Source organism: Chrysemys picta, chromosome 18, assembly GCF_011386835.1.
Source record: "Chrysemys picta bellii isolate R12L10 chromosome 18, ASM1138683v2, whole genome shotgun sequence".
Lineage (NCBI taxonomy): Eukaryota > Metazoa > Chordata > Testudines > Emydidae > Chrysemys > Chrysemys picta.
Genome location: NC_088808.1, coordinates 25784616 through 25800086, shown reverse-complemented (window position 1 = coordinate 25800086; position 15471 = coordinate 25784616). Strand labels below are relative to the sequence as shown.

The window sequence follows — 15471 nt, the reverse complement described above, 5'->3', positions numbered from 1 at the left end:
GTCAGCAAACAGCGCCAGCGAGCTTTTAAATGTCCAAAGGCACATTCTACCACCATTTTGCACTTGCTCAGTCTATAGTTGAACTGCTCCTTACTACTGTCCAGGCTGCCTGTGTATGGCTTCATGAGCCATGGGAGCAAAGGGTAGGCTGGGTCTCCAAGGATAACTATTGGCATTTCAACATCCCCAACAGTAATTTTCTGGTCTGAGAGGTAAGTCCCTTCCTGCAGCTGTTCAAACAGACCAGAGTTCCTAAAGATGCGAGCGTCATGCACCTTTCCCGGCCATCCCATGTTGATGTCGGTGAAACGTCCCTTGTGATCCACCAGTGCTTGCAGCACCATTGAGAAGTACCCCTTGCGGTTTATGTACTGGTTGGCAAGGTGGTCCGGTGCCAAGATAGGGATATGTGTTCCATCTATCGCCCCACCACAGGTAGGGAAACCCACTGCAGCAAAGCCATCCACTATGACCTGTACATTTCCCAGAGTCACTACCCTTGATAGCAGAACGTCAGTGATTCCATTGGCTACTTGAATTACAGCAGTCCCCACAGTAGATTTGCCCACTACAATTTGATTCCCGACTGACTGGTAGCAGTCAGGCATTGTAAGCTTCCACAGGGCTATCGCCACTCGCTTCTCAACTGTCAGGGCAGCTCTCATCTTGGTATTCCTGCGCTTCAGGCCAGGGGAAAACAACTCACAGAGTTCCAGGAAAGTGCCCTTACGCATGCAAAAGTTTCGCAGCCACTGGGAATCATCCCATACCTGCAACACTATGCAGTCCCACCAGTCTGTGCTTGTTTGCCGGGCCCAGAATCGGCATTCCACTGTATCAACCAGCCCCACTGCCGCCATGATGTCCCAATGGCCACAGCCCAAGTTTTCAGGAACATCTGTGTCCATGTCCTCCTCACAATCGACCTCGTGCTGCCGTCTCTTAGCCAGGTTCTGCACATACTGCAGTATAATGCGTGAGGTGTATACAATGCTCACAACAGCAGCAGTGAGCTGAGCGGGCTCCAAGCTTGCCGTGCTATGGCGTCTGCATGGGTAACCCAGGAAAAAAGGTGCAAAATGATAGTCTGCAGTTGCTTTCACGGAGGGAGGGAGGGGAGATTGACGACATGTACCCAAAACCACCCGCGACAATGTTTTTGCCCCATCAGCCATTGGGAGCTTAACCCAGAATTCCAATGGGCAGCAGAGACTGCAGGAACTGTGGGATAGCTTCCCACAGTGCACCGCTCTGTGAATCGATGCTAGACACGGTAGTGAGGATGCACTCTGCCAACTTAATGCGCTTAGTGGGGACACACACAATCGACTGTATAAAATTGATTTATAAAAATCGACTTTTATAAAATCGACCTAATTTCATAGCGTAGACATACTACTCACCCTGTGATGGTAACTGAGGGTAACAGCAAGGCCTGCTCTTTACATAGCCTGAACCCAGCCGACACACCTGGCCCATCCCCTGCCCAAGGTGAGAGCAGCAGGTAGGTTTCCCTGGAGAGGGCTGAGTTTCTGAACCCTTTCTAGGGGGATGGGGTCCTGCACATTCCTAGGGTCACAGAGGAGCATCTATTCTCTTCTCAGAGGTTTTTTTTTGGGGGGACAGGAGGGTATTTGTTTGTTTTACAGTTGTGGGTCACAAATGCCATTTAATTATTTATTCCTGAATTTATTAATTGGCTTGTAATAATTCCCCTAAATTGTCAGTGTGCAGGTTGCTATTGCTATATGGTCAAAACCCAGATTCCTGGGTTTGGGACCTGATTAATTTCTGCTTTGCATCTTGTGAAGTCAGCTATACCAGTGCAAATCCAGTATGATCTGCCACTATTTTGATGGGTAACAGTACACCCGTGTGGCATTGGTGCAAACAACTAGAGGAGGTACAGGGCAATGGAAAATCAAAAGTCACTCACATTTAACCAAAGTCAAAAATATGTAAAACTTTATGGTCAGATTAGGGCTCCGTCCTTCCAATTGCTAATCAACAATGCTCATGTGGAATTAGCTCTTTAGATTTTGGCAGAAAATTGAAAACTGCAATTATTTTAGGAAGGGTTTAGCACTCACATGCCAAGCTCTAAGTACCAGGCCTGATATGGATTGTATCTCAGAATAGGGTTCTGCACAATATGCAGCAATTTGGAGACAGAAATCTGAGATGTTACTGATGCTGATTCCATTGCTTTTATTCTCTTGTTTCTTCATTTATGCCTTAATAGTTTTAAACTGAGACCCTCATTTTTCTTCCTGATGTTGAGTGCTTTTTTATAGTGGTGGTTTTCTTTTTTTGTGCTCTACATCTCCTGCTGTGATTTATTTAAATAATTTATTTTAAGGGTGGGTTTCAGATTTTTCAGGTTATGATCAAAAGAATTGTTTTAATACATTATTAACAAGGCAACTTTCCTCATCATTTCATGGGGAGGTGAAAATGTCTTTTCAGGGCTTTCTGTGGTTTTGAAACTGATGTGGTCCGAGTATATTTCTTTCCCCCTGTAAACCAAATTTTGTGTTTTCAATTCTCACAGTAGCACAAGAACACTGATATTTGTAGATCATTGGTGAAAAAGCATAGCTAGGCCTGTCCTATAATGTTAAAATACCCGGAGAGCTTGGAACAATGACAACTATTCTGAACGCTCTAACCCAATGATATATTATATCAAATGAACCTTGGTGTACGAAGTTAGTGTCTGACCTTGCAAGCTGTTCCTGGGGGCAGCTTTCAATGCACATACGGAGCAATTTGCTGGATTGGGACTCAGTCTCTGATGCAACAGAAAAACTGCCCATTTAGTTTGGGATACTGCAGGGCCAGCCCCAGAAACTCAAAAGGGAGAGCATATTTTTTAATCTCAGTCCAACTGCTGCATATTTTTGAGTTTTCTATTTCAAGTGAGCAGAAAATGAAATTTACAGTCCTGTAATTCTTCAAGACAGGTTATTTGCATATTATTAAGTTAGTGTTTTACATGTGTGGGAAATTTTACATTTCAGCAGAGAGATACTCCCAGTAAATCTGTTGCAGCACTATTCTTCAGGAATACACCACTCCATTCATCTCCAAGTTGTCTCTTGTTAATCCTAAATTTAAAAAAATAAAATAATATCTGCGCATTGGTACAAGTCTAGCAAATAATTATATACATATCAAACATTTATTGTTTGCTCATAAAAAGGAAAGTCACAATGATAAGATAGAAAAGTTTTACAATGTAACAAAACTATATATATAAAATTTTATGGCACTAATCAAGAACAGGAAAGTATTGAGTTCCACAACACCTTTAAATTTTAAACCGACCCACATTGCAAAATCCCTAGAGCAAAACTTAAATAATATATTATAAAGGTATAAATTTCATTCTGTCTCTCCCCAAAAAGTCAATGTTGTGTCTTGTGTGCTGTTGTGAAGACCAACCTGGGTTGCCAACAGACTGCAACAGGGATGCCAGCAAAAACAAAACAAACAAAACCCATTTATGATCCAGCTATAGACTTCTCTTTATTGTACTTATAAAATATACATAGCTTTTTATTGAATTGCCTACTGTCGAAATCTGCAAGAATTTTATTGCTTTTTACTGTACTGGAGAGGAATAAAGCAGCAGCTTCTGTGTAATTTCATAAGAAGCAAGGACAGTAAATTTAATTTTGCTGGATATGGGGTCGATGATAAAAAGTAATGCATTGAACTAAAAATTAGTGGTATCAGTGATAAGAAGTTTTCCAATATACACATCAGTGTCTCTTCCCCTCATTTGGGATTTCCAGGGTTTGTTTAAAAAGCATTTTGGGGATTATTCATGTCTGAACGCTTTTTGCATGGCAGCGCACTGTCTGAGCTATTTTAAGCTACACATTCATGTATTCCCCACTGTAAGTATTTTAGGCTGTTCCTATACTAAATGGGTTTTTTTTACAGCCATATCGCCTTTCCTTCACCTTGAAGTGGGATGTAGTTGGCTATGCAACGTGATGAGAATAAATGGGACTCAGACGTTTAACAATATCCTTTCCTTTCCTCTGAACTGAAATAGGGATCAACCTATGAAAACCCCAAATTCCCACCACTGAAGCCACTAGTCTGGAACATGAAAAGGAGGGTATTTTTAAAGCAAAATGTGTAGCTTAGCAGCTTTTCAACAAGAAGTGCAGTGGGCTGCTGTTGGCCATATTTCTAACCTCGGGAACCCTTCTGACTGTTGTTTCCCAACTTCATGCATATCCCAGTGGAAGTATGGGCTAACATATGTAGAGGTGAGGCTGTTTATCTTGTAAGTAAAATAAACTTATGTGAATTTTTTATTTAAAAATAAATCTAGTGTAAGATAATGTGCGAGGTAACAAAGTCAGTGTACTAAATGCTTGAGCCGGGGGAAGGAAAACAGCCATTTTATTATTGTACATTTTCTGGTTGCATGGGGGTTTAAGAGGTATCTTCTCTAAACTGCTGATAAGGATCTGCTGTATCTTTAGCCCCATTCATCAGGAAAGTTCCCAAAGCACTTTACAGACTCGGGGCCTGCTGCAGAATGGTACTGAATATATGCAACTTATCACAGCACCTCTCAGGATCAGACCCCTAAACTGTTAACATACAAACATTGCTGAAGGATTGCTTCATTTACCCGTGAAATGCAGCAGCACAAAGCAGTGCTACTGAGAAATTTAGGACAGCAAGTGAAAAATCTCTTATCCAATTGAAAGTCCAGGGGATGGGGGATGTAGGGAAAGTGGATCTGAGTATGGCCACAAGCTTTCAAAGAAATGAGAGAGGAAAGTCAGAAGCAGGGAAGACCAAGAGACAGGAGATGCAGAGAGAACATACCATGTGAAAGATAGGAGGCAGTTTGTCTGTCTTTACCATAAACACAAGATTTCTTCCACTGCTGTGCCTATATGCTAGAATGAAATGATAGCAAGACAATCCTGCAGTGTCAGCCAAAAGAGAAGCCTTTTAGTCATGAAAAGACCAGACTGTGACCCATAACCCAGGCAGCTTGTTGCAGGTTGGAATGCTGGAAACCTTGAGTCATCTCTTTTATCCAAACTATGTTTCATAAAAAGCCATTAAAGTTTGAACTTTGTTAAGAAAAAAATGCCTTTCATAAAGAGCTTATCTGGCAGAGAGATGCCACTCACTATGATAAGCAAAAGCTTTGGAAATTCAAACGTTTGTAATCTGAAACATGAAAATGCAATTAGATTAATTTAACCAGGGAAAGAGAACTTAAGGATGCTACCAAGTAAATCCACATTTATCAGATGAAAAGAAAAGTACATCCTAATCCCTTGGAGAACAGAAATAACAAGGAATTGGGTTCAGCAAAGAACAAATGTATTTTCCCATTATTTTATTGCTCACAGAATTATATTTTTCTTTATTACTAAAACACAAACTATTTGCAGTGCATTAGCTCACTAAACTAGGTTGTATACTTCCTTCGCTATTTTGAATCATGTATTGCTTTGTGCGGTTATTCAGCATGTGAGCAAACGGCCAGTAGTCCATCTGCATTATCACAGCAAAGGACTAGACTACTTACATCAGCTGAATCTAAAAGTAGAGGCTGACAAAAACTATTTTCAAGTTATTCACAGACAAACATATTTAAACAACTATATTTGTTTCCATCCAGTCACAATTCTACCATTAATGAAATACCAGGTTGCTAAACTTCTGTTAATTAGTCAAACACTGGAACAGCCTCACAAATGAACAAACCAACCCCTTCATCAGCCCAGGACAAGGCAGAAAGCTGTGTGCTGTGCAGGGAGCCTGAAGGCATTTAATTGTGCCCAGGGGTGAAAGTAACGTAAAGGACTTACCGGTATGCAGGGGGCGGGGCCTCGACCGGAAGGGGCTGGGCCTTTAGAGCCCCAGGACCTTTAAATCGAGATGTAAAGGGCCCTGGGCTCCGGCTGCAGTAGTGGCGGCTGGGAGCCCTGGACCCTTTAAATCACTGCTGGAGCTACCAGCTGCAGAGGTGGCTGGGAGCTCCGGGGCTCGGGGGCCATTTAAAGGGCCCAGGGCTCCAGCTGCTATTACCGCAGCGGAGCCCTGATCCCTTTAAATCACCACCTGAGCCCTGCTGCCGGAGCCGCTGCGGGGCTCAGGCAGCGATTTAAAGGGCCTGGGTGGTAGTGGCGGCCGGCGCCATGGGCCCTTTAAATCACCGCCCGAGCCCCGCTCCTGCTACCCCAGGGCTTCGGCAGCAGGGCTCAGGTGGCAATTTAAAGGGCCCGGGGCCAGCCCCAAGCCCTTTAAATTGCCACCTTGGGAAGCTGGTCCAGTCCGGCGTACTGGCTTATTTTCACCTCTGATTGTGCCCCATTGGTCCTGGGTTGTACAACCAGAATTCTTGTTCCACTTGGTAGAGAAAAGAGGCATATTAAGGTGCTATGTTGTGATAAAGTCAATACCCAAGCCCAGGGTCAAGCCCTTCCTCTTCTGTGATAATGAGTCTGGGATCCTTGCTGAGGACAATCAGGTGCTAAGGGCTAACTTTGCCTGTATGCCATGGGAATTTAAACTTGGATCATGCCTGACAATAAATATGTAGCAAAAAAGGTCCCTGTGGGAGATACTCTTTTGGCTGGCCAGCTCTGCTAGTGTGCACAGTCTGCTGTCTCCTTTTCTGCATCTTGGGGCAAAATGAGAGACCGTTTGTGCTGTGTGGTGAAATCCCCCACTAAAGAATTGCAACAAAGAGAGCCGAGAACTACTTTAGTGTCCTGGGTAAGGAGAGAGGGCAGGGAAAGGCTCACAAGGAAGATCACCTCTGATATTTTCCTATGAGTCATAAGGGTAAAACAGCCTGTGTTCTTACTACTTGTAGCACGAGGCACACCAGATACATTTAGGCTATGCCTGTGCCTTTCACATGCAGTCACTAGTTGCCAGATGTTTGGTGGGAGCTACCCAGTACAGAGAATCCTCACCAAGAATTATAGTGGGTCACATGACTCTCAGGGGAGTCTGCTCTAAAAAGGAAGGAGACTTCTGTCAACCTCTCTTGCTTTCTTTGTACTGATGCTCTTTAAGGAATGAGCCCATAAAAGTGCTGTACTAAACAGTGGTTGTTCTGAATGAGCTGCTTTGATACTTGTTTTGTCCAGAAACAGGTGCTGGAACAAGTTGTCAACATCTGAGCCTTGCCATTGTTGTAATGAAATAACAGCTGACCTTCTGCAGGTGTGTGGACCAGCCATGTCACTCCTATGCTTATCAAATTTCCCCTGAGTGGAGCTGTGCACCTTGATAAGCTGAGCAGGCTCATTATGTTTAACATCTGAGCTACTGCACATAATATTATAAACACACAAGTGACTATGGGTTAAATCCACTAGGCTGATGCTTCTGTTCTGGATCTGTATGGTTTCTATAGAATTTACCAACTTTAATTCTGTGCTTGAGGCTATCATGTACATGTACATAGGTGCATCTTAAATTGTAATACAATAGACTTCTGATATCAGCTGATGCAGCATAATGCATTTTCAAATGAATACAAGATTTCACATGGAAGTGATTAGAGCTGTGTGAAAAAACATCTATAAGACTAATGAAGCCACTGACAAATCATCTTTTGGTGTCTCTTCCAAGAACCACAAAGGAAAGAAAGGGCGGTGCTTTTGTTATGTTGCTGAACTGGGATTTAGGAGGTTGAAGCTTTGCTACAGATTTCCTGTGTGATCTTGGGCAAGTCAATTTAATCTCTCTGCCTCAGTTTCCATAAACAGGCATAGTTATACTTCCCTACCTCTCTACAGTATTGTGATGTAATGGAATCACTTAGATGCTATGGTACCATAGGAAATCTTATAAGTAACTGAAATACTTGTTATGACGACATTTACCTCAGTTTGTTTGCAGTTTTCCATGAAAACAAGTGGCATTTTTCACTACTGTGAAGCACAGTTATTTCATTATAAAATTTCTGTTTTATGACAAAGGTGTCAATGTTTTTCTGTGACAATGGTTAATTTTAGCTTGGGAGAAAATCGCAGCTAGTTCCGAGGTGTAATTGTTATTTCTCATTGAAATAAATTGAGTAATTTCTCCCTAGTGCAAGTTAGAGTATTCTTTAAAAATCCTGTGAAGAGCTCAGTGTCTGCATGTGAAAAATCTATAGAAAAATGCTTTCTTAGCTCTGCTTTAATGCTGCCACCCAGTGTAAACAGTGCACCTCTGCTGTCACTGCTGTGTCTTTGACAAACATCGTTCCACAGTAGCTACCTTCAGAGAGGCTGCAAATTCCCTCAGGTCAATGGCCCTTGCAGGCTACAGGATGGGCTGCCCAGTAAATCTCTGAGACATTCTGCATACAGAGAAATAAGCTGAGATGGCCTGGAAGCCTTGGCAGCCTGTAGTGACACTGGACAGGGTCCCACTCTTGAAGCACCATAAATAAAGCAGGGAAAACTCTGAAATAAATATTGCAAAGTATGGTTGTTGGTAAAACAGTCTTGTGAAAAGAGAAATCTTTGTGACATGCTACAGAGTGAGGTATCTTCTAACATTTGATCTGCACACAAAGTTTCATTTCATGTCTGCAGTTTTTTTTTTGGGGGGGGTTATTTTTAGTCCTACTTACTCTTATATGAAGGTGCTTATCTAGGGGAAAGGGGGAGGCAGCTAAAAGGAATGATTAAAGATGATGTGGTGTCCTTTACAGTATGCTAGTAATAATAAGACATAATCTGCTGCCAAAGACCTACAAGTAAATATGTATCTAGGGATAAACTGATACCAGACCCTGGCTAGAATAATTTGTTATCAGATGCTGGCTCTTTAAAGCTTGGAGATACCAGATACCAGCAAAAAATCAATATAATCTTTTATGCTAAACAAATCTCATTTAAAGTGTTTTCCTGACTATATTACTGACACAAAGCATGAGACAAAAGCATTGCATTGATGCACACCCACAGAGAACCAACCTTTCTTTCAGCAAACTTGATAAAATCAGGAACTCAGAGGAATACAAATGGGACCGAAAATTACACTCCTAGAAAAAATGTTAACCTTTCCTTGGACATACAGCTCTGAAAGTTACCAGGATTCAGCTAGGGGGTGGAGCTTTTAATGTGGGAGAGACAGTGAGGTAATTAAGGGCCCAATCCTGCCAACCCTTTCTACCAAGCACAGAGTGCGACCCTGCCACAGCCACCTGATGGAAGCAAACAGAGCCCTGCTCCCTGCAGAACGCCCTAGACTTGATTCTCTGTGGACGTAACGGTCAGTCTGTGTAGGGCAGGGGACCCAGGGTTCACTCCTGTGCACATTCTCATTGGAGTCAATGGAATAAGCAAGACACCCAGGAGTACGAGTTTGTGGATTGTTTCCTAACCTAGTAACCAAAAAGTGTTGCAGAAGAAATGGACAAATTCCACTTGGGGGCAAAGTTGATTGTGTGACAACAAGCAAACCACAAATGAGCAGAGACTGTTCTAAGCAGCCAGCTATGTGCTGGCATTATATTTGTGGATTTAAAGTGTGTTAAAATATTTAATATTGACTTTTCAGGCCAATATTACATTTTTGGTAATTTTTACTTTGGTGGAGATATTTGTGTCCAAATTATAAAAAGGGTTTTATATGGAAATGCTAACTGAACCCTAAGCAGGGCAGCGCAGGGACACTGCTGCCCACAGTAACACCACTGATTAACTCAGTAGATCACCTTCTCTGCGCTGGAATCAATGACAGTGGTTAAAGGTCTCTGCAATTGCTGTTTCCCCAGTAATGAGTTTATAACAAAGCTGCCACCAAATAGTTTAGTGTCATGTGTTTTCTCCTTTATTGATTTCAATAAAAAGGCTAATTTGGAGATATGCTGGATTGTCATCTCTGGGTTACGAGTAGTTAAAATAACAAATGGCAGTGTGGCAGCATGATGGGGGCACTAAACCTGGCTCACTCCTAGAAACAGAATGGGTTTAACAGTCCAAAGAGAACCCCGTATTTAAAGGACACATTGAGGCTGGGACACAAACTGGCAGCTACCAGGACGGTCGGTGTCCCGTCAGACACATGGGCTGCTGTGAGGAATGAGTCCCATTGACAGCATCAGGCCAAGCTGTGTGGCCACCTCTGTCACCATCTCGCTCCTCCTCAGAACCAAGAGCACGAGTGCCTTTCCATCGCTATTATCAGCACTACGCATGTGCAGCGTGTGAACCAATCACCAGACCTTTCATCATTTCCAGTGAGGGTGCTAAGGGACTAGAAAATCCATCCAACTACAATGTTTCAGGAGCGAGGACTGGGATCCGGGAAGATACTTGCCTCCTGCAAGCTAAGAGAGAGACTGCACTAGCTCCAGTGAGCCGAGGACTCAGGTATCGGAATAGTTGGCTGCTATTTCACTAACATTGATACTGTAGCCCCAAGAAACTTCATGCCCCCTCAAAATGGACTCTTGACAGCTGAAGCCCAGTTATTTATGGTAGATCTAGCCCAGTGCCAAAGAACTAATCCAGAGAAGGACGTTTTAGTAACACAGCAAATTTAGGGGCAATTAAAAATGATCTAATCTACCCCAGAAGGAACCCCCACTGGGGTTTTAGAGAGCAGAACCTTTCTGGGCTCCCCATCTCTGCTCTCTGACTCCTGGTAGCCTGGGTAATACACTCTTCATTCATCAGGGCAATTAAAATTATTCTATGCCTTCTTAGGTGAATGCGGGTATATATTTTTTTCCTCTTCTTAGACTGAGCAGATACAGGTATTGCTAGGATGGTCTCAATCCCAAAGCGGCCTTGTAAATGGGAGACCAGAACTAATTTCAAGACAGCAGAATATCGACATTAAGATGTCTATTAGCTGGGGAAGGGGAGGAGGAGAGGAAAATACTGATGCAACTGGCTTTAGGCACCTGACAGGCCCCAGATCAGATAGGACCCTGTGCCCCGCTACTATTTCAAATCAGCAGATAACTTTAGAATCAGGTTTCAGAGTGGTAGCCATGTTAGTCTGTATCAGCAAAAAGAATGAGGAGTCCTTGTGGCACCTTAGAGACTAACAAATTTATTTGAGCATAAGCTTTCGTGGGCTAAAACCCACTTCATCGGATGCATGCAGTGGAAAATACAGTAGGAAGATATATGTACACAGAGGACATGAAAAAATGGTTAGTGTGACAACACCCATTTTTTCATGTCGTCTGTGTATATATATCTTCCTACTGTATTTTCCACTGCATGCATCCGATGAAGTGGGTTTTAGCCCACGAAAACTTATGCTCAAATAAATTTGTTAGTCTCTAAGGTGCCACAAGGACTCCTTGTTCTTTTTACCATCAGAATGATTTTCAGAGGTGCTGAGATCTGCAGTTTCCATTGACCTGAGCTGGAGTTGTGGGTGCTTAGTTTTCCTTCAGATCGAGCCCTTAGAGTTTTGCACAGTTCATGTTTCGCTGTTGAAACAGAACAGTAGAAGTCTCTGGAGTTTCCGCTCCTCATAATGAAACAATCCCTGTGCAGTGAGCACACTTTTCCCTTCTGGGGGGATCTTTATAGCCTCACGTTGCTGAATCCTCTCCACCAGGAAACTGCACAGAGCCCCTTTATATGCGGTTGGGGTGGTATCTTCACTTCTGCAATCTGCCACTGGTCACTCAATGGGATTATTTCTTCCTGGGTTCAGATTTCTTTGTGTTTAGATCCCAGTCTGTTTTTTGCTGGGACCTTCTACATCATCTCTGGGTTTTAGAGCTCTAAATTCTTTCCTTCTTCATGCTGCCATGTCTAATGCTTAACAAAAAGCTGCCAGAGCAGAAGTCAATGCAAGAATTGCCCCTATCGTTTAAAAACATGGAGCTTTCTGGAGTAAGGAAAAGTATTAATGTCAGACTTTGTGGTATGTGGCTCTAAGCCATTTGAGATTGTGCCCTTAGCTGCTTAAAAAATTCTGGCTTTGGAAATATTAGCCTAAGCAGTTCTGAGTAATATTTCAGGAAAGTATTATATTGGATTTAGCTACTGTAAGTCTAGCATTAGTAACAAAACTCTAATCAAATACCTGATGAAAACAAGGCATTCTTGAAAGATTGGATATGATTAAAAAAAACATACACTTTGGCTGTATTAAAGGTTCCCTTATTTCAAAAGAAAAGGATTAAAAAGAAATATAATTTTAAGTTTTTAAAAAACAAACGGAACATAGTTTGACAATCAAGAAACCCTTTTTAGATGTGATCTGTTCTGAACACTCAGCTGCATTCAGTGCAGTGGGTGGAGCTGCTAGCTAGGGATTCGGTTGGAAGAAGTGCTTTGGGTTTATAAAGGCTCTGATGAGAGGGACAATTTATTCCCTAACTTCCATTTGTGCCTTTGTAAATCTCCCTTTGTAAAGAGCCTCAAAGTGGACTCAACCAAACTCTCAAAGGAATAGGCCCCACGTGAGAAGGGATGAGGTAGTTAACTGCAGTACCAGGGGGAGTGTGATTTTCACTGTGCAAAGGACACTGACCCCAAACCCATTCAAATCAATGGAAAGATTCCCTTTGGCTTTCACGGGCTTTGGATCAGGCCCAAACTGAGGAATGGATGATTTTCCCCTCTAGTTCTGCACGGCTGCATTTCCCTCTGTAGCTTAGACGCATGATGCTGGGGAACATTCTCAGCGTATAGGATGCCCAGGCTTGCCACGTGGAGGAACCCAAGTTGGAGCCATGTTTAAGGTTTACTAATCACCCATTCATGTGATTTGCATTTTTCAAGAATCAGAGGAAAACAAAGGGACATAAAAATATATAAAAATGAGTAGTTTAGCAAGGGCAAATTGGGAACTTCTGTTCTCCCTCTCTCATAACTAAGGATATGATTTGGTCACGGATTCCTTGACTTTAACAGATCTCCATGACTTTTTGGCTTCAGCTTCAGCTCTGGGTGGTAGGGCTTGGGCTGTGAGTCATGGGTGGTGGGGCTCCAGCTTCAGCTTCAGCCCTGCAGTGACCATGCCCTGGTTTTGTCCTTTTCCCCCATGATTGTTCCATTAATTTTGCTTAATTTTACCATGACAAAATTGTATCCATAGTCATAACAATAAGGCAATATAGTTAAAATGTGGGAAATTCAAAACTGATGAAAAGATATACTTTTTCACACAATGCATAATTAAACTGTAACTCATTGTCACAGGAAGTCATTCAGGCCAAGAATTCAATATAATTCAAAAAGGAATTGGACATTTATATGCATATCAAGGCTATTCAGAGTTGTCATAACTGATGCTGATCAACTTTGTGGAAAGGATATTAAGCCTCATGCTTCAAGTTTTAAGCCAATCTCTAACTATTAGCGGGCATGTGACTTAAAGTAGAGGGCAGATTATCCCACATCTCCTACTGCTGGGTTATTATACCTTCCTTTGAAGCAGCTGGTGCTGGCCACTGTGAGAGACAGGATATGGAACAAGATGAACTGCGGGGCTGATCCACTTGGGCAATTCCTATGTTTACATACCAAACAGGCAATAATGTACATGAAAGGGCAAGTCACAGGATACACTGTGCCCAACCCTGTTCTCCCTCTGGTCAACGGGAGTGGGATTGGGCTCACTGTCAGTCAGGCCAGTAGTTTTGAACTCCCCTGGCTGCTTTGGCTGCATTTTTAGTTTTTTGCAACCATTATATAATTATATAATTAATAATTGTGGCAGACATCTGGTTTTATATATATATATATATCAGACATGTAGATTGTTCAAACAAGTCAGGCAAAAGGCTCTCTGCAACGTCTTCAGAAACTATGGTGATGAGGCCATATAAATACCTGGAGAGATATAAAACAAATCCCATACCATGTATACAATGAATGTTAAGTGTTTAGTGATGAATGAGTTCATTTTATTTTTAATGAACAAATGGGTTTTTATTAAACAAATGTTGATACCTTTTGTTCAAACATTCCTTAGAGATAACCTATATAATGTTTCGGTTTTAAACTTTTATTCAGTTATAGAGAACAATACTTGCACTGAGTGCAGTATGTGTGGGTGGTGTGCATGTGTGTGTATATATATGTGTAACTCTGCATTTATGCATATTGAGACAGGCATGCTCTCCATCTTTATTATCACATATTGAAATAAATGCACAGGGGGCATCTCTCTGGCTTAAGCTGTTTAATGGGAGAGTTCTTAGGTTTTCATCTCTACTTATAAATGAAATTGGTCAAATCCTCATGGTTTAAGATAGAAAAACACAACAAAAGCTCTGCAGCTGACTGATTTTTGGCACAATATGAAGTAAAAAATAGACACTGGTGCTTCTTTTAAATTAGTGCTGCGCTCAGCGGAGCAGAGATCAAGCCGAAATTCACATTATCAGCTCATGTACCTCACCTGGGGCTCTGTTATTGATAAGTCTGTCATCCCTCCTAATATTGGAGGGGTAATGGCAGCTGATGATTAGGCCACTCTTGAGCTATTAACTACATTTCTTATCCCTTTTAGAAGAACTTCTTAGTCAGCTGGGAAACAAAGGCTGCCTTCAGTGAACTAAGACCCAAATTGTGGGCCTGCATCCTGCAACCTGAAAGACACAACTGTTACACTTCCAGGAGCCTCCGAAGTCAGCGAGGAGGTAAATGTCAAAGGTTACCCAGTGGTGTTATCTGAAATGAGTGGGCTCTGACTGCCTCTTGTGCTGACAGAAGCTTGCAGGGAAATTACAGAAAATTGCCTGTTTTGTCAACATTTTCTCGGGAGGTTTAGAAAAAAAGGGACTCTGGTTTCAGACAGTTAAAGGGGCTCAGTCAGCCCAGAATTGACTGACAAACACTCTATTATTCATCTATGTAAAAAAGTGATATTTTATATCATTTCTTTGAGTGATTGTTAAGTGACTGGATAGCAACTTTGACATGCAAGATAATCCCTGTAATATTTCCAGTTCTTGTTTCAAGGCAGACTTGCTCATTTGTCGATAGTTACAATAGAAGATATTCAGAAAGGTAATGGTGACAAAGGGCTAGCTCCCAAAAATGTCTCATACAAAGCCAAAGCAATGATGAGGGTCTGCACCCACATGCTCCAGAAGTGGGTGCATTGGCATTAGATAGACTGGTGGCAGTTAGAGCATGGCTGAACAAAGCACACATGCAGGAACTGAGCTGATAATTCCAGATCATGTGATACTGCAAACACATCCATGGGAATTATGCGGCATCACAGTTTTAAAAAGGTTTTTTTAAATAGCTTTTCCTGTGTTGCCCAAGGTATAACCATCTTGTCAGGTATTCCCCAGAAGAACCATTATTGAGCTGGAAGCACATTTGTCAGAGTGAAGTGACTACTGAGTCTGTAAAAGTTACTGTGGTCGAAGTTGCCTAGGACGGTGGCTGCTGGGTGAACTGGGGGATCAGGTCAGTAGTCCTCATCACTTTCTTACCAAAGGAACAGATTCCTTGTTATGTGTGCATAATATGTGAGTTGCTT

At 42.2% G+C, this 15471-nt stretch overlaps 1 long non-coding RNA gene across 4 annotated transcripts in view; it reads left to right on the top strand.

Annotated features, from left to right (window-relative positions):
• The window catches only part of LOC101945588 (uncharacterized), a 193625-nt gene that overhangs the window by 45009 nt on the left and 133145 nt on the right, over nt 1-15471 (top strand). For 3 of the 4 annotated variants that reach the window (XR_010593748.1, XR_010593747.1, XR_002889446.3), the window contains exons 3-4: nt 14488-14617; nt 15252-15398. This is a non-coding gene — a long non-coding RNA (uncharacterized LOC101945588). The remainder of the gene's footprint in view (nt 1-14487; nt 14618-15251; nt 15399-15471) is intronic. The other variant, XR_006175432.2, reaches the window with a different exon arrangement.